Here is a 22,780-nt window from a genome sequence, read left to right as displayed (position 1 = left end):
CGTGAATGTTACGTGCTTTATTACGTTCCGGACGGTGCAGATGTCCATCGTCTTGCTTTTCTCCATTTTTCTGTTCGCGGTTGTTTCCAGAGGTTCTCGGGAATGGGCAGAGCCTCCGCTCCAGCCCGGCGCGGCGGCCGAGGACCGCTCTGCGGTGCGGGGCGTTCGCGTGACTCTCGCGTGGCCGTGCGTGCGGGTTTAGACCGGACACCGGCCACGAGGCGGATGTGGAACAGCGACGTCGCGAATCGTTTTATTTAGTGAGATTTGATGAAAATGTCAAAAGTCAAATAAAGCAAATTTACCTTCATTGAAATACTTCGGAAGATGGTCGCTGGAGATGGGCAGAGGAAAAAGCGAACAAGCCAGCGCTTCGGTCAGAACCCCGAAAGCCTTCCTCGCGCCAGCTGTGACACGGAGTGTGTCACTGGGCGACGTGTCCGTGCGGCTGCCAGCCGTGATGGCATGCTGTGGAATCATTCGAAGACTATTTGATAGTGTCCGCGTCTGCCCAAAGGTGCAACATCTTGATGAAGCGTGTATCACCTCTGACCTTATACTCATCCTCAGAAACACAAAACGTGTCAGCCGAATGCCGTTGAAGCAATTAGATTCGATTTACACAAGATTCGAGCTGCAGTAGAAGAGTTAAATGAAATATAGAATATCCTCAGATCACATCGAATAGAGGTCTTTAGAGGAAAATGAATCTGATTTCACATTTGCCCTATTCCAGTCATGCGTTATGTCGGTGGCCATTAATGACGTTAGAAAACGCTTACCAAAAAAGATAAAAGAAAAAAGATAAAGACATAAACAAGGTTGCCTAGTTCGTGTTTAAAAAGTTAAATACATTGTCTTAAACTGGAGAAGAAAGTAGGTTTTCTGCTCCTCTCCCTGGGTGGACACTGCCTGGCCTGGGGCAGGGCCCCGTCCAGCTCCTCAGGGAGACCCCGCGGGTCCCCCTGTGACAGGGTCTGCAGGGGGCGAGGGTGACACTCAGGAAAATGCCGGATCTCCCCGGAGCACCAGGGCACCAAGCACGGCCTGGTAGATTCTCTGTTACTTCTCGGGAGGGGACGCGAGTTTCACTGCAAATAAAGTGTCGGCGTCCGGACGGCCCCCGCCAGCGCTGGCCTGGGCCCGATGGCCCCGGCGGTGTCACCTGGGGACATGGCACCCAAAGGAGACCACCTGGGAAAGGTGAGGAGGAGGCTGGATTCCTTTAGGTGTGAGAGGTGCTGTCTTCGTCCAGCCTGGGGTGTCTCTGCTTATTCGTGAAGTCCGTCGGAGGTCGGCGACCAGCCGTCCCAGTTTGCCCGAGCCTGAGGATCCGAGGGTGCAGGGCGTCTCATGCTGCAACCCGGGGAGGCCCAGGCAAACAGGACAGCGGGTCCCTCCGAAAAGGACAGGTGACACTTTTCACCCTGCCATCTGGAACATCTATCCCTGTGCATTTCGGTGCATTGGAAAGTGTGTCTCGCGATGTAACTGAAATGTAGCTTTCTTCGTTTTCTGCCTCTTTCCCGCCCCAGCCGACGCCGTGGGGCAGACTTTCCCCAGCTCGAGAGCTTTCTGGCCGGCCGTTGGGCCTTTCGCTCGCTGTTACGTGAGAGGCAGCAAATCCAGTGTCTGTTCAGAATTAGCCCCAATCCACACTCGAGTCCAAGATGTTGACCAGAGCTCCGCACTGGTTTCAAGTCCAGTCCTCCTGTCCCTCCCCTGCCTGGTCCTGCTCCGGGCTGGGGGTGGGTCCCGCTCCCCACTCCACGTTGCACCCCAGTCGGGAGCCCCATTTCTGAGCCCTGTAGGTGGAATACAAGGACCGAGGGGCCAAGGACGACCTTCTGTGACCCAAGACAGGGAAGCTGGGGGGCTGTCATCCCTCTGCAGGTGCTCTCTTGGGTCCTTGGTGTGTGGGGAGGACCCTGCCTCCTTCCTCAGCCTTGAGGAACTGGGGTCCACCCCTGTCCTTGCTGTGGGCCCTCTGCTTCTTGAGGTGCCAGGTGCCAGGACAATGATGCTGGCACCATGTATGGTCCATGGGAATCCAGTCATCCCTCGTGTCCACAAACTCAGGACGTGGGATGGGCTCAGCTGCCTGGGATGCACCTGGGTCCCCGGTGCCCCTCTGCAGAGCACAGAGAGTGACGCCTGGACACAGAGGAGGCAGCACCTCACCCCCCATGCTGGCAGGACACCCCAAAGTATCCCTCACCAAATCATCCTCTGTCCTCCAGTGGGTAAGCGGGCCCAGGGCCAGGTCCGGCCTGCACCGTCACCCGGACGCACACAGACCCTGGTTGTGGCCTGAGCATGCTGGGGGGCGGGGGCACCTTTACCCCCCCGAGCCTGTTTCCTCAGCTGACAGCGGGCGCGATGCTGACCATACCCATGCCGTGAGGCTGGCTGCCCCGGCGGATGCTTACGGCTCTTCTGGGAGGTAGCCTTCTGGTCCCTGCACGCCCACCTGTCTCCCCCGGGGCGTGGAGCTCAGAGGGGCAGCTCTGAGTGGTCTCTGGGTCCCAGGTGAACTTTCTGACGAGTTTCGTGTTTATTTCCTGGCGGAGGGGACAGGCACCGCCCTGACAGATGCCCCCAGAGAGGCTTTCTCGGCACGAGCCGGCACGGCTCACTTAGGTACTGTGACCTGCGGACATGTTTCCAGGTCGGGTCTTCACCAGAGGGCAGGGGACGCCCTCTCCTGCCCTGCGAACCTGCCCGTGGGACCCCCCCGTCCCTGGGCTCCCAGCGGCCTGTCGTGAGCCCTCTCGGGGCCCCAGGAAAAATCAAGTGTGTTCCATGTAGAAACGGCAGGTGCTGGTTGGGTGTTCCGTTCTGTGACAGCATGGTCCACTTAATTAAGGTCTATTCTGTTTGGTGACAGTGTCCCTGAGTAACCTGAGTTCTGTCTAGTGACCACATGCTCCACTTCATTAGTTTTATGTGTTCTGGTCGGAGAGGCCATTATGCTCCATTTGCTACTTCGTCTGTTCACTGCCCCCAGCGTGTTCTAAAGCACAGGGCACCGCCGTGCGGCTGGGAGATGTTTGGGGCCCCTAGTCGAGGGTCTCCCGAGGGGGAGCCTGACGCTGGAGCACGTGGGTGGGGTTGGGGCATGAGCAGGGCCTGGGTGGGGCCCTCGGTCCACACCCAAGTCCCTGAGTCCCCTGGTTCCCCAAGGACCTTGCCCTTGTCAGGTCCTGTGGCCCCCTTAGTCCACGTTGCGGACCCTCACCCCTCCCCTGCCCATGCCACCGACTCCAGCCTCTCAAATCCACTTCCGCTCCTTCCCCAGGGTGCGGTCTTTCTTTGAGGTCGGTCACTGTCCCTGCCCGCCAGAGTCACTCCCCCGGCCCTCTCTTTGGTCCCTCCCCTCCATGCAGTCAAGGGCTTCTCCCAAAACACAAAGCTGCCCAGTCTTCCAGGCATGGTTCCCAAACCCTTCCCCAGTGATCCCGCGGGCCTCTCTGCTGGCTGGCCATCCACGGGCCATTGCACCGGCTGCGCTGGTCCACCGGGAGCTCCTGGAGCCCTGGGCATTGTGGCCCCGAGCCTGGCATTTGTCTGGAACAGGTGGGCACTCCAAAGTGTCTGATGGTCAGCCATGGTACTCCCTGTCTAGGAGCTCCAGAGTGTGGATGCATGAGACAGATGTGACCTTGACCTTGCAGAGTGACAGGATGGTGACAGGTGTGTGCACGGGAGGGGTTCCTTTCCACCTTGGTGAGTTGTGTGACACCTGAGCTGAGCCCTGACAGGTGCGGAGGTAGCTGGCAGGTGTGGAGCAGGTGTCATTGCCAAGGGCAGGTGCCAAGGACAGGGAGCAGGAAGGGCACCAACTCTGTGGAAGGGGAGAGGACCTCGGGCCGCAGGCTGGAAGCTGGACCGCTCTGATCCGGCCTCATTTCCAGCTGGCGCTGAGGGTGCCTGGCTGCAAGGCCCCAAGGTCCCGTTCCCTCAACTCCTGGAAGGCAGAAAGGGGCTCCATGGAGGGGAGCCTGGGGCCTCAGAAATCAGACAGTGGGGCCACAAGAGGTGCTGGGCAAGGATGTACAGCAAACACAGGCTGGGGGGAGGAGCTGGCAGTGTCTGCCCACGAGCCAGGAGACGCTGGGTGCAGAGGCCCTTCCGCATGGTGGTCCGGGGCGCGGGAGAAGCGGGCGCCGCGGAGCCGCGTCGAGCTTGCGGGGTTAAATCCAAGCTCCGCCTCTTAGTGGCGAGCTGCTGCAGGCCCCTGCTCAGGCCTCCATCTCTGTCTGTAAAAAGGGCGGACACGAGCGCACTTGCCTCGAGGGTGCGGGGTGGACCCCGGCATAGCCTGACGCCAGGCCTCGACTCCATGCTGGCCAGCGAGGGAATGACTCAGGTTGGGGGCCGGCCGGGGTGGGCAAGGTGTCGGGGGCCCCCGGCTGAAGCAGGGTGCTGGAGATGCGAGGTGCAGAGCAGGTACAGCAGGCAGGCGCCGGCTGAGGTGGAAGGTGCGCAGTATCCCTTTGAGGTAGGGCAGCGGCTGGGAAAGCTGACCTGGTGACGTCCACGTGGCAGCGGGAGTGGACACTGGAGGGATGTGTGTGCCCTCTCTCCCTTTCTCCTGGCTGCCTCTGCCCTCAGCCCCAGAGAAGGTGCCCGGTCCCCTCCCTGCTATTTCTGTCCTGGTCCCTGTAGGTCGGGGCTTTGCTGAACCCTTCTCGAGTTTCCCCATCTGAGAATGCCATGTGTTTCCTCCTGGGACAGAAGTATTAACACAAGACCTAATGGAGAGCTGCCGACAAGGACACAGGGAGGGAGGGAGGGGCGGGGAGGGAGCGAGAGAGTGGTATCCTTGAAGTCAAGCGAAGCAGGTGACACACTCAGAGGAGGAAGCCGACAGAGAGAGGCTGCACCAAGACCCCGGGGCAGCGAGTGGGAAAGAAGGCCGGAGAGAAGGAGCAAGGAGGAGGAGGCAGAGGACCCAGCACCGGAGAGGAAAGAAGAGGCCGGAAACGGAGTCCTGAGGGGCGGCTGGGACGAGGCTAGAGGAAGTTCCAGGGGACAGCACGGACAGAGGCGTGGGCTCTGCTCTCCTGACGCCACACTGTGTGCAGCAGGGGTGGACTTGGGTGCTGGTCTCCGTCCACCCAGGAACTGTAGCAGAATGTCACAGACGGGGCGGGGCTTAGACAACACGAACTAATTGCTCACGGTTCCGGAGGCCGGAAGTCAGAGATCACGTCGCCAGCAGCTTCGGCGTCTGGTGAGAGCCCACTTGCTGATTCATAGACAGTGTCTTCTCATTGCCACCTCGCCTGGTGGAAGGGACAAAGGAGCTGTGTGGTCTCTTTTATAAGCGCACTGATCCCCTTTGATAAGCGCAAGGGGCCCCACCCTCCTGACCTCATCACCTCCCAAAGGCCCTGCCTCTAAATACCGCCATGCGGGGAGTTTGGAGGTCAACACATAAATTTTCAGGGGGACACAAACGTTCAGTCTAGTGATGCTGTTGTGGAGACAGTGGCCGCGCAGCCTGTCACCACTCCCTGCCTGCTACTCAGCAGAGTGGGGGACTGCTCAGCTACCACTGCCAGGCCCACATTCCGTAATGCTGTCGAGGCATTTTATTTGCAAATACCAGAGGGAGATGCACACTGACAATATTCTAGGTAATGAAAAAAATTGCCCTCGCTTTTATTTCGAGAGCACTGGAGCATAACGGAGTTTCCGATTGTCTTGGTCAGTGGAGGGGCTGGAGTCTGATGGCTGCTGGATTTGTCACGATTTAACATACAGTCCAGGAGGCTCCAGCCAGGGTTGGGTGCTGGCTGTATAATTGAAAGCCAGGGCCCAGCTAGTCAAGATTCCTGGACTCGATTTTTTCTACACTTAGATCGTACAGTAAATGCTCATTGGACTGCAGGTCACTGGGACAAAAGGAACAGATTTCCAAAGGAATAGTGACTGCGGGGTGGGGGAGGGTGGTGGGGAGACATCTGGAGGCGGAGTCTCTTGGGGACAGAGGCAGGAGGATGGGAGCAGGCCACTGGGACCCCCCATCGGGGCTCGTGCTGGGCACCGCCTGCCTGACCTCGCCACCTGTTGGAGGACTAGTGGGACACCGCACTTCCCATCCGCTCTCCTCCATTAAAAAGAAAACGATATCCCGTGGAATGCGGTCTTGATGAGCATCAGTCAGCGGAAGGCAGTCGGGAGGAGGGGCGGGGCGGGGCGGCCCCGGCGTGGGTAGCTGGAGGGGACCCGGGGGTGGTCCGGAGGCCACCAGGCGACAGTGCGGAGGGAACCCGGCCCGGGTATCGGGAGGGGGCCTGAGGCAAAGGATGTGAGGGGATCCGAGGATAGGGAGACGGCAGGGGGCCGCAGGGCTCCCCCACAGGGGGGACTGGATCAGCTGTCGCGGCTCGGGCAGCGGAAGTCCCGCCCCCTGCTCTGGAGTCCCCGCCCCTCCAGAGCTGCCCCCGAAACACCGCCCCTTAAGTCAAGGCCCCGCCCCTCGATCCTTTCTACCCTCGTCTTCTGGGTGCCCCGCCCCCTAGAGGCCCCGCCTCTGGAGGCTCCGCCCCATCCGTAGGCCAAGTCCTGAGGCTTTCTCTTGAGCCCGGCCCACGTCCCTGGAGGCCCCGCCCACCGAGACCACGCCCCGGAGCCCCGCCCACCGGCCTCTCCCCGGGCCGCGCCCCGCCCCCTGCGCCCGGCGGAGGCGGCTGAGGCGACCGTTGGGCGCGCGGACGGCGCGGACGCGGCCGGCGGAGCGGGCGGCCGGTAGGTCGGGGGCCGGCGCAGGGCCGCCCCGCCCTCGCTTTCTTTCTTCTGCGGACGCGCGCTCGCGCCCTCCTCGGGCCAGCCCCGCCCAGCGCGGCGGAGGGGCGCAGGGGCGCAGGGGCGCAGGCCGGGGGCGGGCGCCGCCGGGCCGCCGTCTCCTCCGCGACCCCCGCCCCCGAGCCCGGGCGCCGGCCTCTCGCCTTTTGTTCCCGGGCGCAGCCCCGGGGACTCGTCGTGGTTCCGGCGTGGACGGACCCCTCCCGGGCCGGGGCGGGTCGCCGTGAGGCCGGCCGGCCCTGGGCGGGCCCGGACCGGACGGCGGGGTCAGGGTCGGGCGGTGGGAGGGGCGGGAGCGGGGCCTGCCGTGCACCCCGCGTTCATCGCCGCCGCGTCGCGGGCCCTGGTTTCCGGGCCGTCCCGAACTGGCAGGCGCCGCATTGTTCGGGCGCAGGCGGTCTCCCGAGACCCCAACTCTGGAAATTAACTGCGGCCGCCTGCCGGTCCCCCGGCCCGAGCTCCGCTGCGGTTCGGGGGTGGTGGGCCGTGGACACGGTGTCCCCAGAGTTGCGAGGTGTGAACAGGGTGTCCCCAGAGTTGTGAGGTGTGGACAGAGGCCCCAGAGTGGCCTCCTGGCTTGGCACCTGCCTGGCCGCCCTTCAGGGGTGTGTCCTTAGGCAGGCGACCCCCCCATCTGTGCCTCCGTTTCCTCACTGGCGGGCGCGGTCCGTAGTGGGACCCGCGTTGGGCAGGTCATGAGTGGGTCTGCGCGGAGCCCACAGCACGGTCAGGGACGGTTGCCCACCTGGCCGCGGCCTGCTGTACCTCGAAGGGGGTACAGTGAGGAGGGGGACAGCGAGGTGGGCAGAGAAAAGGGCCCGGACGAGGGTGGAAGACAGGCGGCCCCCACGAGTCTGGAGGGGGCACGGGCCGAGGGGGCGGGGCCGGAGGGCCGGGCAGTGGGAGGAGTCCTGCTGGGGGCGGGGCGCCGGGAGAGAGCGTGTGTAAAGTTTCCCTGTAGAACCGCCGTTGTCACAGTGTGACGTTTCACAGCAACGCCTCCCACTCCGTGGTTCTGAGACCTGAGATAGTGGGCTCGAAGTGCCCGCACAGCACCTCGCTTCAGGGATGCCCCTCAGGTGGGGACGCCCGGCGCTGAGGTGTCCACCCCTAGGGCACCGGGCGGCTGTTGTCGAGGGACATCTCTGGGTGGGGCAGAGGAGGACCACAGTGGCTGGAGGCCAGAGGTCTCCAAACGCGAGGGCGGAGGAAAGACCTGACTTCGGCCGTGGGGAGGGCAGGAGTAGGTGGCTGGAGGGCTCAGGGTGGCAGTGTCGTGGGGAGGTCGGGAGGGAGGACAGAAGTGCCCAGGGGGCTGGAGGCTCCTGGGCCCCAAGGGCAGGAGCAGGCCTCATTTTTCCCTTTCTAGAATGAGGGCGACTGAGGGGAAGGCGGCAGCGGCCAGGCAGAGGGGCAGCTGAGGGCCTAGTGCGGCCCGAGGAGGTGGCCCCAGCCTTAGGAGGGACTGGAGGTTGGGAGGCGACGTTGGGAGGTGGGGCGGCTCCAGCCGGCGGTGAAGGAATCAGAGTAGGAGGGGAGGCCCACAGCCCGCCGCACAGCGCAGGGCGCTGCTGTGTTCCTTTCTGATTTTACTGTCTTTTGACATTTATCTTTGTCTGAAACGGACCAAGCAAAACGGTCAGGTGGAAGGAGAAAGCGAGGTGTTAGGACAGGACGCGCTGTGCGTGAGCACACCCAGCTGTGAGCCAGAGCATTTTCCTTTCTGTCGAATCGGTGGCATTCTTATAAGCATTTGCGTGACTTTCCTGTGGCTGCTGAAACAAATTACTACCCACTTTGGGGCTTCAGCAGCAGAAATTTACCCCTTCATGCTTCTGGAGGCCGGAAGTCCGAAATGGGTCTCACTGGGCTGAAACCCAGGTGAAGCCTCGGGAGGCCCAGGGGACCTGCTCCGGCCCTTTGCAGCCTCCGGAAGCTGTCCGCAGCCCTTGGCCAGGCCCTACGCCCAGTGCCCACCTCTCCCCTTCCATCGTGGTGCATTCTGTCTTCCTCTTCTGTCTTCAACGTCACTCTCCCCCCACCCCGCTTTCCTTCCCCCCTTCCACAAGGACACCTGCAGTCACATTCGGGACCCCCTGTGTCACCCACATCATCTTTTAATTGAGGATCCTCACGTTCAGCAAACCTGCAAAGCCCCTGTTTCCTGGAAGGTGGCATTCACAGTTCTAGGGGCCAGGACCTGATGTGTTTGGGGACCACCCTTCAGCCCACCACAGTGCCCCTGGCTTTATCTCTGAAGGGACTGTGGTTCTTCCGTCTCTGTGCTGGAGAGCAGCCGTCTTGCACGCCTTCCCCGGTCCGAGGGGCTGCCACCGCTCCTGGGTCCAGAGGGCCTTGAGGTCTCCCTGCTCTACCCTGGAGGAGAGGCTGGAGCCGCCCGGGCAAAGGTCCCAGGAAAGAAGATGAGCCGGGCTCGGGGTTCAGGTCTGGTAGATCACTTGCTCTTTAGTTTTTGGGGGTTGCTGGCTGCTAGCTCCTTTGGCCACCTGATGAAAACTAGTCTCTGTTCAGTATACACACGTGCACGTGTGATTTTAATATGGACACAGGTTTCCTTGTGATTTCCAGGGGGTTCGCCGTGTCAGAAGTTCCCCATCTGTGAAGGAGACCCTGTGCTCCAGGCAAGGAGCCCTTGTGCTAGAGCTTTCTCAGAGCAAACAGATCGTTTGTCCTGTTTTTCCTCCCTCTCCTTTCCAGTGGCCTCGCTGTTCCCAACCCTGTAATCATGGTGGTTTCCGGATGCCTGTCCTTCCCCACCTTTTTCCTCGGTCACACAGTCATTTATAGATATGCAGACACGCATGCGTGCACGCGCGCGTGCACACACGCGCACACACGCACACCATGCCACTTCCATTTCTTTTTCTACATCTTGTTTTTGTCCCTTAACAGTGGCCTTGGTTATTCCTCCAGGACCCCAGCTGAAGCTCAGCCTACAGATTTCGAAATCAGACAGCAGCCCCCGCCCCGCTTCTGGTCTCCCCGGGGCAGTCGTCGTCAGGTCGTGGTGCCGGTGAATCTGCCGTTTTAAAGTGCGTGGATGTGGACGTCTGTTGATTTCTCTCGGGTGCAGAGGAAGCTTTAGCTTTCCTCTGCTCGCCACCGCTTCCTCTCCCTGCATCTGCTGACGTAATCACACCGCTTCTCTTGGTTAAACCAGTGGTCGCCGCTCACCTTTTTATGTTCATTCTGAGCCTGCAGCGCGCGCGCACGCGCAACTCCGGCCTGCTTTCCCTGCCGCCCGCGCGCGAGCCCGCACGCCTGGGGGTGGCGCCGGGACCCCTCTCCGCTGCTGTCCCGCTTCCTGCCCCGGTCCGATCTGGTCCCAGGGAGACAGGCGCACAGCTGCCGCCCCACGGCGGGCCTGCGCTCCGGACCCCTCCCTTCCGTCTGGGCTCCTCCTCTTGCTGATGACTAAGAAACATTACATAGATTTCTCTTTTGTCTGTGATTTTAAAAACATCTCTCCTCTTCAGCTGGGTATAGTTTTAGTTTAGCTGGGTATAGAATTCTACTTCAAAGAATTCGCTCGGCGTTCTGAAGATGTCGCTTCACTGTGTTCGGCTTCCGGTACCGGTGGGAATTCTGCTGCCATGCAGACTTCCGTTCTCTGCGTGGCATCTGGCCCCAGGAAGCGCGTGGAAGCGGCTCCTGTTCCCCGTGTTCTGCGGTGTCCCGTGATGGTGCTTGTTCTCATCATTGCGCTGGGCACGTGGTGGCCCTTCAGGCTGCGGACTGGCCGTCTGTGTTGCTCTGTTTCAGTTTCGTGCCTTCCCTTTCCCGAACCCCTTTTCTTTGCAGGTTAGAGCTCCTGGGTTGACTCGTGATCCCCTGATCTTTATTTCTCCTCTCGTTGGTCTTTGATGTTTGTCTTGCTCTTGAGAGATTGTTTTCCATTGTCTTCCAACCCTTCCTTTAATTGTTTTATTCCATTATCCTTTTTATTTTTCAAGAGTCCTCTTTAATTTTGATTTCCCTTTTCTACTTTTCAAAATAATACCTCGTTGTTCATTTCGAGTTATAAGATCTTATCTTTTAGAAGATAATAATTGAGGCTACTTTGAGTTTTTCTTCTTTTTAAAAATTTTTTCCTTTTTCCCCCTTCTATTTTCACTAGAGTATATTCTCTGTGACACCAGGGATGATTTTTTTTTTTCTCTCAGAATCATCAGTGGCTAAATTCAAACACCCGAAACTCTGCCTGGCACGTAGAAGGGCACCGCACTGTGTTCCCGTCTCCTGTATTAGCACTGACTGTGAGGACTCAGTTCTAACCGTCGCTGAGGCAGGTGTTAGAATCTCTGACATTGGCTGTGGCTTGGCCTCTTTCTGTCTTTAGTTCCTTCGGGTTTGGTTCAAGTATGAAGCTCTGTAATCACTCATTTTTGGTGATTCTGTCTTCCTGATGAACGGAGCTTTTGTGTCGAAGTGTGTTCTGTCTGACATTAAGATGGCCGCAGCTTTCCCATGTTTATTGTTCGCACGGTGTGGCTTTTCCATTCTTTCATTCTCGGCCTGTCTGTGTCCTCGTACTCAAGGTCAGCCGCTTATAAAGCATATGGTTACTTGGGTCTTGCTTTTCTATCCAGTCCGATAGTTTCTGCTTTTGAATGTGAATGTTTTGTCCACTTACATTTTTTAGTGTTTAAATATCTCCCAAATTGAAGACTTTTATTAGCTAATAAATAAACAATAAGTACAATTTTTTCCATAGCACGTCAGGGGGTTGGACATAAATAATATTTAGAATACTCTTAAATCCAATTTTAAGTGTTCGTTGTAGAAAATATTGAATAGGTGCAGAATAAATGGAAGGTTATAGTGAACTGCCACGGACCTGTCGCCGGCTTTGACGGCTGTGATGTTCTGCAGCTTTGTTGCATCTCTGCCACCCACTCCTCGCTCTTATTGGATAGTTTTCCATTTCCATGTCACGTGAATATCAATATGCCTGATTTGTGTTTACCGTTTGTTTTCTGTTTGTCCTATTTTGTGGCGTTACTGTTTTTCCTTTCCTGTCTTGTTTTGGGTTGATTGAATGTGTACATATGTGTGTTCACACACATATGTATGTGTATTCATGTAACATACACGTGTGTATGTGTAACATATACGCACCACATTTTTTGGTATTCTATTTTAATTTTTCTGTTGACTCTTTGTGTATACCTCTTTGCATTACTCTTTAATAGTCTAAAAGATGTATCTTATTGTCATATGTTTAGTGTTAATTTTGTAACATTTTATATAAAGTGTAAGAATTTTATAATAGTAAATTCCCTTTATCTCCCCTTGAGCTGTTGTCATTATTCATGTTACGTCTGCGTGTTGTAAACCACACACCGCGTTATAATTTTCGCTTTGAAAAGTCATATGTATTTTAAAGAATTTAAGAAAAAACAGTATTTTTAAATATTTGGTCACATTTTCACTATTTTCTGGTGTGCTCCATGCCTTCTTGTAGATTTGAGTTTCCGTCTGGTATCATTTCTCTTCAGCTTGAAACACTTCCTTGAGCATTTCTTGCCTGTGAATGACAAATTCTCTCAGTTTTCACTTATCTGAAATGTCTGTATTTTCTTCCACTTTTACAGGATCTTCTTGCTGGATGTAGAATTCTGGGTCGCCAGTGTCTCTTTCCCAGCCCTCTGACCGTGTCGTTCCGATGTCTTCTGGCTGCCTGTATGTGTAATGAGAACTTAGCCCTGTCACAGTGCGTTGTCCCTGTGAGTTGTCGCTGACGCTGCTTTCCACATCTTCTCTTTGTCTTTCAGCAGTTGGAAGGTGATGTGCTTACGGGAGTTTTCTTTGTATTTGTCCTGCTCAGGATTTGTTGAGCTTCTTGGATGTATGTTTATAATTTTTCACCAAGTTTGGGAAAAATTGGGTCATTGTTTCTTCAAATATTTTTCTACCCCATCTGTTTTCGTGTCCTTTGGGTATTGCTATTACATTTATAGTTGATGTTTGATAATGTTCCACTGGGCATTCACGCCCTGTCCATTTTTAAAATAACTTTTGTCTGTTTTTCATGTTGGATCATTTCTATTGATCTGCCTTCAAGTTAACTCTCCCTTTCTCTGTCTCCAGTCTGCTATTAAATCCACTTGGTGAGTTTCCAAATTCGTCACTATAAATTTTATTTCCAGAATTTTCACTCGCTTCTTTTTTAGAGCTTCCATTTCTCTACTGAGATATGCCACCTGCTGACTGTGACAATGTTTTACATTCAGTCCTTGATCATACTACATTAGCTGCCTTAATTTCAACCCCCGGGTTATCTCAGAGTCAGTTCTGTTGGCCTCTTTTTCTCTTGACTGTGGGTCCCATCTTCTGGTTTCTTTGAACATCTAGTAATATTTGATTGTACTGGACATCATGGAGGATCCGTTGTAGTGATTTTTTTTTTTTTGTGAGTGTTCACTTTTGTTCTGGAAGTTAATTTGTCTGGTCTCAACCTGAAGCCTCTGCTGTCATCTCCAGTTGCTGTGCCCAGCCTGCCAGCGGCCTGCTTCTGCTTCTTGGATTCTCCTGTGCGGACAGTTCGGGGCTGGCCAAGGACCTGCGCAGAGTTCACGAACAGACTTCGGGGCTTCCTCTCTCTCCAACTGCCTCCTTTCTGAGATGCTGGGATGTCCCCCTCACTGTCCGGCACCCCACAATGCCCAGACTCTATTCCGGGACTCGCAGCCGGGATGACTGTGGCGTGGCGCCTGAGTGCCTGTCACTCGTGCGACGTGCGTCTGACCATCGCACCCACTGCAGCTGTCTTCTCTCGCGGGAACTGACTCCCCGCAGTGTCCGCCTGTTCGCCCTCGCACTGGCACCTCCCCGTAGCTGTGTTTTGCACCTGGTTGCCACTTGGAGCATGCGGGATGCTTTCCCACTGCGCCGATGGACTGCGAGTCGTAGTCTGTTGATTAGTAGCCAGGCGTCGATCTCTGGGGTTTGTTTCTCATCTGGAGAGTCAAATAATCAGGGAGTGAGCCACTCTAGCCTAAAACAAAGCTTTTCTGAGACAGGTCCTGGCGAAGGCAAAGCCCAGGGCTGGCTCTCCCGAGTGTTAGCTTGAGCAGAGGCCCATCTTCGCCCGTAAAGGGCTTTGACGAGCACGGTGGCAGGAGAGGCTGAGCTCCTCGTCACCGTCCTTGGGATCCCCTGGGGGGTGAGTACCAGGTGTTGCTCTTTGACCTCCCAGAGGCGGATGACCCCTGGGCCTGGCGCAGGTTTACTCGGCCTCGGCTCCACTGAGGGCTTAGAGGCAAAGATGCAGACCTCATCTCTGTGACCTAGTTTGACCTTGGGCAAACTACTTTTCTGTGCTGCAGTTTCTACCTATAAAGCAGGGTTAATAATAAGGCCGTGTAGGATTAACGAGTATAATGTGTGTAAATCAGTGGGGAGCTGTGTCTGACAGAGGTTCTCGGTAACCCTTAGCGATGGTGCTAACGGTGGCATGTCTAGGCTTGCAGCGTCACTGCTGTGAGTGGGTATATGTCGAGTGGGCAGCTCAGGCCTTCACGTAGCTCACCTATATGAAGCCCCTACTGTGTGCCAAGCCATGGTCTCCGGGACTCCGCCTGAGCGCAGTCCAGCAAAGCCAGACCCAGGACACATTTTCCCAGGGAGGCACTCGGGCAGAGTGAGGTGCCCAGAGCACCCCGCTTGCCCGAGCCCCGCGTCCCTGGTTGCTGGTGTCCAGCCCAGAAGGCCGGTTCAGGGGAGTTAAGCGTTGAGCAGCCAGTCGGCTTCCTCCCTGCGAGGTGGGCCTGGGCCTGGGCCTGGGCGTGGGCCTGGGGCCGGGGCCAGGGCCTGGGCGGGGCAGGTTTCCTGGCCCCCTGTATGAGTTTCCGGTGGCCGTTGCAACAAAGCACCACAACCTGGGTGGCTTCAAACAGCTGAGACTTATTCGCTCAGTTCTGGAGGCCAGAAGTCCAGATCGAGGGGCGGGCAGGGCCGCGCTGCTTCTGGGGTTTCTGGGGGGCGTCCTTCCTGCTTCGTGCTTCTGCTGGCCGCATCGGTGCCATCTCTGCCTCTGTCTTTACGGGGCCTTCTTCCCTCTGCCTCCGTGTCCCGCGCGTGATTCCGTTTAGGGCCCACCTGACTGATCCAGGCTCACCTCCTCACCTCAGAATCCTTAACTTAACCCCATCTACGAAGTACCTTTTTCCAGAAGAGGTCTCATTTCCCGGTTCTTGGGATTGGGACCCGCCGTCTCTGTGGCCACCATTCAGCCCGCCATGCCCTTCTTGGCCCTGGGAGTGAGGGGCCATGTGGGGTCATGACGGGTGGGCCCTCCTGTCCGCATGACCTCCTCTGGCCACCCCTGCACCCTGCTTCTAAATGGGGTCCGCCGCCAGCCGCCCGTGTGCGGGACTGAGGCTCACAGCTTCTCCCTCTGTGCCGAAGCCGGCGCCCAGGACTTGCCGCGCTTGCAAGCTTTCTTGTCCTCCTGGGATTGACAGAGAAAGACGTGGAGGGCAGAAAGATTCCTTTCAGCCTCAGTGGAAAAATGAGACGAAGGACAGGCCAGCGCTTCGTCTGAACCCCGTAAAGAGTGGGGCGTTTGCAGCGGGCGGAGGAATGGCATTGGGAGGCCTGCGACAAGGCCCGTTTGTCAATTAGGAAATTGTTCCCGTTCTTTCCTCGTCGTTTGGGGGTGCGGTGAGGAGGCAGCCGAGGCCGGGGCTTGAGCGAGGCTGGGGGCCGGTCAGGGAGCGCAGGTGGACACAGGGCTTGCTCGGCCTGCTCACTGCTGTCCTCGGTCTGTCCCTGTCGGCTCTGCCTGGGGAATCTGCTGTGAGGAGGTCGGGAGGGTGGTGGGAGGCAGGGGTGACGTGCCAGGTGAGGTGAAGGGAGCCAGCCAGGTTCCAGCAGGGAGGAGCTCGGGGATACTGAGTCACAAACTCAAGCGCTGCAGCATGGCCAGGCAGAAAACACAGCCTCACCCGTCTCTTCACGGATCTGCCAGACAAAACGCTCCGTGCAGTGTGTGGGACGTGGTTATGCTAAAAAGCTATTCATCTTTTATCTGAAATTCACATTTAACTGGGTGTCCTGTAGTTTTACTTGCTAAATCCAGTCACTTTATAGTCTCACTTTGCCCAGGTTTAAAAAGCACAGCAGAAACAAATATCAAGTAGAGATAAAGGAAGTTCACATGATAACGGGAAGGGAGAGGCGACAAGTTGACCTTCGGTATTTGGAAGTTATTGCACTAGGTGTTTCTTGAATGAGAAGTAGCCCGCAGCCCTGTCAGCTCTGCACCCTGAAGGTCGCAGCTGACCTTGTCCTGGTTACTTTTCCCCAGACTTGGAGAGCTCGCAGGCGGGGCTGTGCTGACTGGGGGGCATCGGTCACCCCTGCTCTTTGAGCCCTTGGGCTCGCCCTGGCCGTGGGGCTGGACGGGAGTGAGGCTGGGGCTCCGAGCTTCTGACGGGGCGGTGCTTCTGCAGGAGTTGGGTTTCTGGGCTTCATGCCTCGTGTATTCCAACCTCTGCGGCAGGGGGGCCCCGAGCCGATAGTCCCCCCCGCTCCCTAGGACAGCCAGAGCTGCTTCCCCTGCTCACAGACGGGGTCCTCCTGCCCCTTGCACGGCTTCCCCAGAAACCTGTCATCTTGCCCTAATCGAGACCTTTCTTAAAGGTGTGTAGGAAGTGTTCTTAACGTGATGCGAATAAAAAAAGTTACTTCCAGATGCGCCTACCTCGGTGTCTTTGTTAAGCCTGACACACCAGAGAGTGACGCGAAGTGACGGGAGAGTCCCCGAGTCAGGCCAGGGACAGGCCCTGCGTGCGTTTGGGGGACGGCCTTATGGACGGGGATGCCGGATTTCCAACATGGGTGCCGAGGTGGTCCGGGCCGTCCTCAGCGCATCATGTGAACCCAGCTAGTAGTAAACGATGCATTCTCTAATCGTCGGAGGTCTTACGTTTTTAGTTATTTAGATGAGAGAGCTTGTGCATATTTGTTTCTCTTAATTGGTTACCTAGTGGATTTTGCTTGATGTAAACTTTACATGACAAAGTATTAGCATCAACATGTAATACAGTTGATCCTTGGACAAAAGGGTTTGAACTAAGCGGATCCACTTATCCAGGACTTTTCCCAGTAAATATACAGTTAGCCCTTTGTTTCCCCAAGTTTAGCATCCGTGGATCTAAAACAGTATTTCTGATCCGAGGTTGGGAATCCTCGGATGTGCAGGGCCAACTGTGCACTGTTCGAGGCCGTTCTATCTGAGGGACTTGAGTGTCCTCGGATTTGGGTATCTGCGGTGGGCCTGGACCAGTCCCCTGTGAATACCAAGGGGCCGTAGTTAAGTTTTGGAGGAGTCGAAGTTATGCATGGATTTGCACCTGCGCTCAGGGTCAGTCCCCCTAACCCCATGATGTGCATGGGTCAACCGTATATTAATATTTGGACCAGTTAAATGGACCGTTGTAATTTAAAACAATATCTTTTCCGCTAAATCTAGTCTTCTCTGCACATTGAAAAAGGACCAGTTCTGAGTCGGAGATGCTGCTTGGTGGAAAGCCTTCTGCTGTAGGCAGAGGACACAAGGAGCCCGCGATAAAATATTCAAGCAGCTATGCAGGTATCCTGTTCCCACAGGCCCTGAGGGCTGGGCGCTCCCTCCCTTGGGGGGCAGCCCCCCTCGTTCCTCTGCTGCCTGAGCTGCACTTGTCTTCCTGGGGGCCACAGAGAGCTGTGCCGTGAGAATGCTCTGGGGCACGCCCTCTTGAAGAAGGAGTGTATGAGTTTAAAATTAGTGTTTTAAACTTTATGTGGTAAGTATCACATTGGCATAACTGCATCTCTTCAACTTCATCTTATTTTCAGCATTGCATTTCCTTTATTAGACTGATTAATAATTGCGTATGCATTTTTCTGATGTGTTCACAGAAAGGAAACGCTCTTAAATTTGGCAGCCTTCAGTTTCTCCTCCCCCTTTCCTGTTCCTTTCTCCTCGTCCTGGTCGTGTACGTTCGCTGCGATTCCTCATCCCGAGGCCCGCGGCGCTGTTTGTGTAAACCGCCTCCATCCCTGGGTGCTGAGAGGCTGCTCCACGGTGAACGAGACCGCCAGGCAGAGGGCACCGAGGCATCTGACACGTGCCCCGGGGGCGGCCTTTGGTTGCTTCGGGCTAGAGGTGGTGAAACCTCAAGAGCCGACATTAAAAAAGAAACCCAGGCAAAAACTGCGTAATCACAGCATGCCGCCTGCAACACTTTCTGCACCGTACCCCTCTGCTCAGCCTGTCGTAAACCGTTCAACAACCCTGTGTGCTAATGAGCTCGGCGGCCGCCACCCTGCCGACTTCACTTAGATTAATGTTCAGCTTTGGGGAAAGCGGCCGCCAAGGAACCGAGATAAATTGAGAACCAGGTGAATCGTTTTTTCAGCAGAAATCCTTCAAGGGAGGTCGGTTTACACGCAGGCATCTGCTCGCGGCTGCCGGTGAAGGGGAGGGGGCGGCCAGGGCTGTGGCGGAGGGCCCTGGGGACAGCCCTGGGGACAGCCTGGGGCCCTGGGACAGCCTGGAGACAGCCCTGGGGACAGCCTTGGGCCCTGGGACAGCCCTGGGGACACCCTGGGGACACCCTGGGGACAGCTCTGGGTCCTGACCTCGCCTTCACTCATGGGCCTGGGCCAGGAGCTCGAGCCCTGGGTTCCTCCTCTGTCACCGTGGTGTTTAGCTCCCCAGCCCTTGACCTTGGTAGTCACCAGCCGTCATTTTCTTGGCCGTTTTTTCCATTCTGTAGTTTGTCTGTCTCCGGCCCGTGCGGTGTGGCCTCCTTCACCGCTTCAGCACAGACTCGGCTGCAAGGAACACTTTTAAAACTATGTAATCATGGATTGCTGCCTAGAAATAAACATGGTGCTATTTTATGTGTATTTATAGCAGTAATGGTAACAAATCAAATCATAATATTAATATTTCGCATTATATGGTACATTACTTATCTACTGCTATCTAACAAACCACCCTCAAAACCTAGCAGCTTACAGCAAGCCTTTGTTATCTCGCTTCCATGGTGAGGCTTAGTTGAGTTCTCTGTCTCAGGTCTCACGTGGGGTGTCAGCCAGGGTGAGGATCTGCTCCCGGGCTCACTCACGTGGTAGTTGGTGGCCTCTAAGATCCACTACCAAGGTCAGTGATGGGGCTGTCGGCAGGCCTCATGGGCTGCTGCTTGAGACAGCTCACAACCAGTAGCAGACGTCCCTCAGTGTGAGCGAGGGATGGGGAGCATGAGACAGAAGCCACAGTCTTTTTGTGACATCTGATCACTCTTGCCATATGGTTAGAATTGGGGCACTAGGTTCAGCTCGCACACGAGGGGTGAAGACTACCCAGGGTGGGGTCGTTGCCGCTGTCTCAGAGCTGCCTGTCACTGTCCCGCCCCAAGCCCAAGTGATTCATGCCCCTCCCACATGCGAAACATGTCCCCCAAGAGCCCTCGACAGCGTTAGCTCAAAGTCCAGAATCCCGTCATCTGAATCAGCTCCAAGTGTAGATGAGGCTCCCAGTTGCAGTTCCTTGAGTACAGCTCTTGGTGTGCATGTCACCCATCTCGTGGCGTGCACGTCCCCCCATCTTTTGGTGTGCATGTCTCCCCATCTCCTCGCATGCCCGTCACCCATCTCCTGGCATGCATGTCCTCTCCACCCACTAGAGAGTCCAGCTCGCAGCTCTGCTACCCACACCAAAAAGGCACTGTCGGGACAGACATAGGACAACCACCGTAGACGCCTGCCCAGAGCGAGGGGACGTGGCAGGCTTCGAGAAGTCCGGTGCACAGCATCTTTAGTCCAGCCTGGCGAATGCCGAGGTCCTTGGCTCGGTCTGAAGACTTGGGGATAGCGTCTGTCACTGCGCCGTCTGTGCTGATTCCTCTGTGTCATCGTCTTTCCCTTTCCGTGGAAGGGCACGTGTTTCGCAGTCGCGTCTTCTCAGTCTGCTTCCTGCCAGCAGGATTCTGGGGGTCTAGCGCCCACTTTTCATTGTGTGTTGCCTCTGACCCTTTCTGTTCAAACCGGCAGTGTTTCCACTGCATAGTGCTCACTGCATCGGACAAGAGAAGCCCTTCCCCACCGTGGCTTCCGACGGCTGCGGGACATCGCCCGTAGCTCCGAGAGGCCCGGCGGTTCAGTGAGGCCCGTGGGCACAGCTCACCTCTGTCACCCCTCTGCTCACACGCGGCCGCTTTCGCTGGACATCGCTGCACTAGGACTTCGCCTTGCACAGGCCTGGAAGGTGAGGTGAGGGGAGGAGGTGGCTTTGGAGAGCGTGAGAGTCCACGTGGGTGGCGTGTCGCCTGGAGGAGAGTCAGGTGGCGTGATGAGGTGTGCGGAGGGGGCAGGCGCGGGCACGCCATCCCAGGCAGACCGGCGCCCCCGTGCAGGAGGGGCGTGCGGGGACGAGAGGGTCGCTTGGGTGCCAGTGCCCACCCTCTCCTGCTCCTCGGATTCACTCGGTGGATGGATTCTGACTTTTGGACCCTGTGCCGCGTCACTTGAGCACTCGCGACGCCATGTGCTCGTCCGTCTTGCTGGCCTTGTCCGGAAACTCTTGGCGATTGTTTCCTTCCTTAAACATAGAAGTCGTCAGTCTGCTGTGGCACTTGAACTTCAGGACCACCCCTGTGGGTGCACGGCATGTACCTGGACGAGGCAGGAGACCGGAGCCGGGAGCTCACATGGTCCTAGCCTCCTGCCCCGGGCCCACCCCGGCACTGGGCGTCCGTCTGGGGCGGGACGTCTCCAGGGACGTTGGTGTGTGGGAGGGCTGCATCGCTCGCCCGATTATCCACAGTCAGGCTGACAGCTCTGTTGGAGGTGCTGGGCTGGGTTAAGGGGCAGTGGATGACGGGGTTTGGGAACGAGGAAGGAGGGGATTTGCTTCGCTTCAGGGGGCTCAGAAACACGCCGCAGCGAATGACCATCAGCGCTCTGAGGCTTTGTTCCCTGCATCCCTGCCCTCTTTCCGAGCTGATCCAGGTCGCTGTTGATTGATATGGGGGGGCTTTACTCACCCCCCATTAAGTGCAAGGGTCTGTGACATCTGCTTCTGGGGTATGGAGCCATGCTGATGTGTCACACCCTTGCCCATCCCTGTGGCAGCTCAGGTGCAGTGTCCTGGTCGGGGTCCCAGAGTGGTGGGGACAGTCACAGCAGCAGTGGGTGCACACCACAGGGCTCTGTCCTCCACTGTTTTGTCCCCACTGAGTGGGACAGGACTGGTGTGGGTCTGGAGCGAGAAGCCGCCTTCGCCTTTGTATAACTAACAAAACTCATCATCCCCTTCAGTTAAGTTTTATTTTTCTTATTACAAAAGCCATATCTCTTCTTTTTAGAAAGTTTAGATATTATGGATGGACATAAATTCTGATGCTGAGAGAAAGCTAAGGCATTTCAGCCACAGTGTTTGCTCAGCAGGTGCTCACCGGTGACGCGACGTGAACACAGGCACCTCCTGCTGTCCCGACACGCCCCGTGGAGCAGGAGGAAAGTGAGCCATGCCATCTGGGCTCGCGACGTGCCCTGTGGAGAGCAACGTTCCAAAGGGGGGGGTGCGGGTGAGGTTGGTGTGGTGACCGACACCAGCCGAAGGGCAGGGGACAGTACGTTCTTGCCCTAAGGGAATCGTGTGGGGTCTCATGTCAGTCCCTGAGGCCCGTGGGCCTCTGCCAGGCTTTTCACACGTGATCCCATCTGCTCCTCCCAATCTCAGGCAAGGAGTGCTGTGGTCTCTGTTTACATGTGACCAAGGCTGTCACCCGACCAAGGGCAAATGAGTGGCAGGGCTGGGCCTCCAGCATCCAGCTCTAAGGCTCCTGACTGGGGCAGTCTGCTGGACTTGGTTTCAGCTCTTACTGCTTGGCCAGAAGGTGGGCGACTCCAGCATGGGCCCCCCAGGATGGGCTCCCCAGGACAGGCCCCCCCCAGGATGGGCCCCCCAGGCTGGGCTCCCCAGGACGGGCACCCCCAGGATGGGCTCCCCCAGGATGGGCACCCCAGGACGGGCTCCCCTAGGACAGGCCCCGCGTCAGTTGACCCTAGCGGTGGGCGAGAAGAGAGAGTGGGGACCCTGGTGCCACAGCGCCCTGCGCCATCGGCAGGCTGCTTCTCGGAAGAAGCCCTTCTTGCCGACCTCAGTTACCACTGTCCGGGCAGCCGCCTCCTGGCCCAGGCGTGGCCATCTTCTCCGGCGTCCTCACGTGGTAGAGGGCAGAGGGGAGATCCTGTGTCTCCTGCTTTACAAGGACAACAGTCCCCTCTGGGGGCTCCACCCGCATGACCTCACCTAAACCTAATCTTTCCCGAAGGCCCATCTCCAAGTGCGTCAGTGTCAGCACGTGAATTTGGGAGGACGCATGCATTCCACCCTGACCTCAAGTCAGCGTGGTCCAAGTGGTGTCGCCTTCCTCGGAATCACCTGGAAGGTGTGGGCGGGGCTGGGGCTTTGTCAGAGTGGGCGGCCTCTGCCAGGACTGACCCAGCGCCTCTGGGCGGAGGAGGGGGCCCCGGAACTGGCATCCCGGCAGCGCAGGAGGGAAAGCGCCAGAGGAAGGGGACACCAGCGCCCTGTGTTTCTCCTGAGGTTTTACTATTACTTGATACACTTTGAGTAAAAATTAAACTGTAGGCTGAACTCGTATGGGATTAATAAGTGTGAAGATATTATTCATAGGAATTAGGAACAATTCGTTTGGATCAGTAGAGGAACGTGGAAGGAAGCGTCCAATAGAATTGTTTGGGTCAACCCCAGACAAGACTGTTACTCGATGTTGTGTCACGCCGTGTCCTACGCCATGGTGGTCAGGCGAATTACAAAATCATTCTGCGCGTAAAGCTGGGGAATCCTTTCTTCGTGGAGGATTTGTTATTGTCTGGAAGAGAAAGCCGTGAGGTTTCCGTTCCCGGAGGGGACCCGCAGGGCCTC

At 56.9% G+C, this 22,780-nt stretch overlaps 1 protein-coding gene across 1 annotated transcript in view; it reads left to right on the top strand.

Annotated features, from left to right (window-relative positions):
- The first annotated feature begins 19,479 nt into the window (after window positions 1-19,479).
- The window catches only part of RGS12 (regulator of G protein signaling 12), a 71,851-nt gene continuing 68,550 nt past the window's right edge, over window positions 19,480-22,780 (top strand). The window contains 1 exon segment of the mRNA XM_039837998.1: window positions 19,480-20,092. The gene's annotated coding sequence lies outside the window, so the exon portion shown is untranslated.

This window comes from Pteropus medius, unplaced genomic scaffold (assembly GCF_902729225.1).
Source record: "Pteropus medius unplaced genomic scaffold, Ma_sr-lr_union100, whole genome shotgun sequence".
NCBI classification, from domain to species: domain Eukaryota; kingdom Metazoa; phylum Chordata; class Mammalia; order Chiroptera; family Pteropodidae; genus Pteropus; species Pteropus medius.
This window is presented reverse-complemented; position numbering and strand designations above follow the sequence as displayed.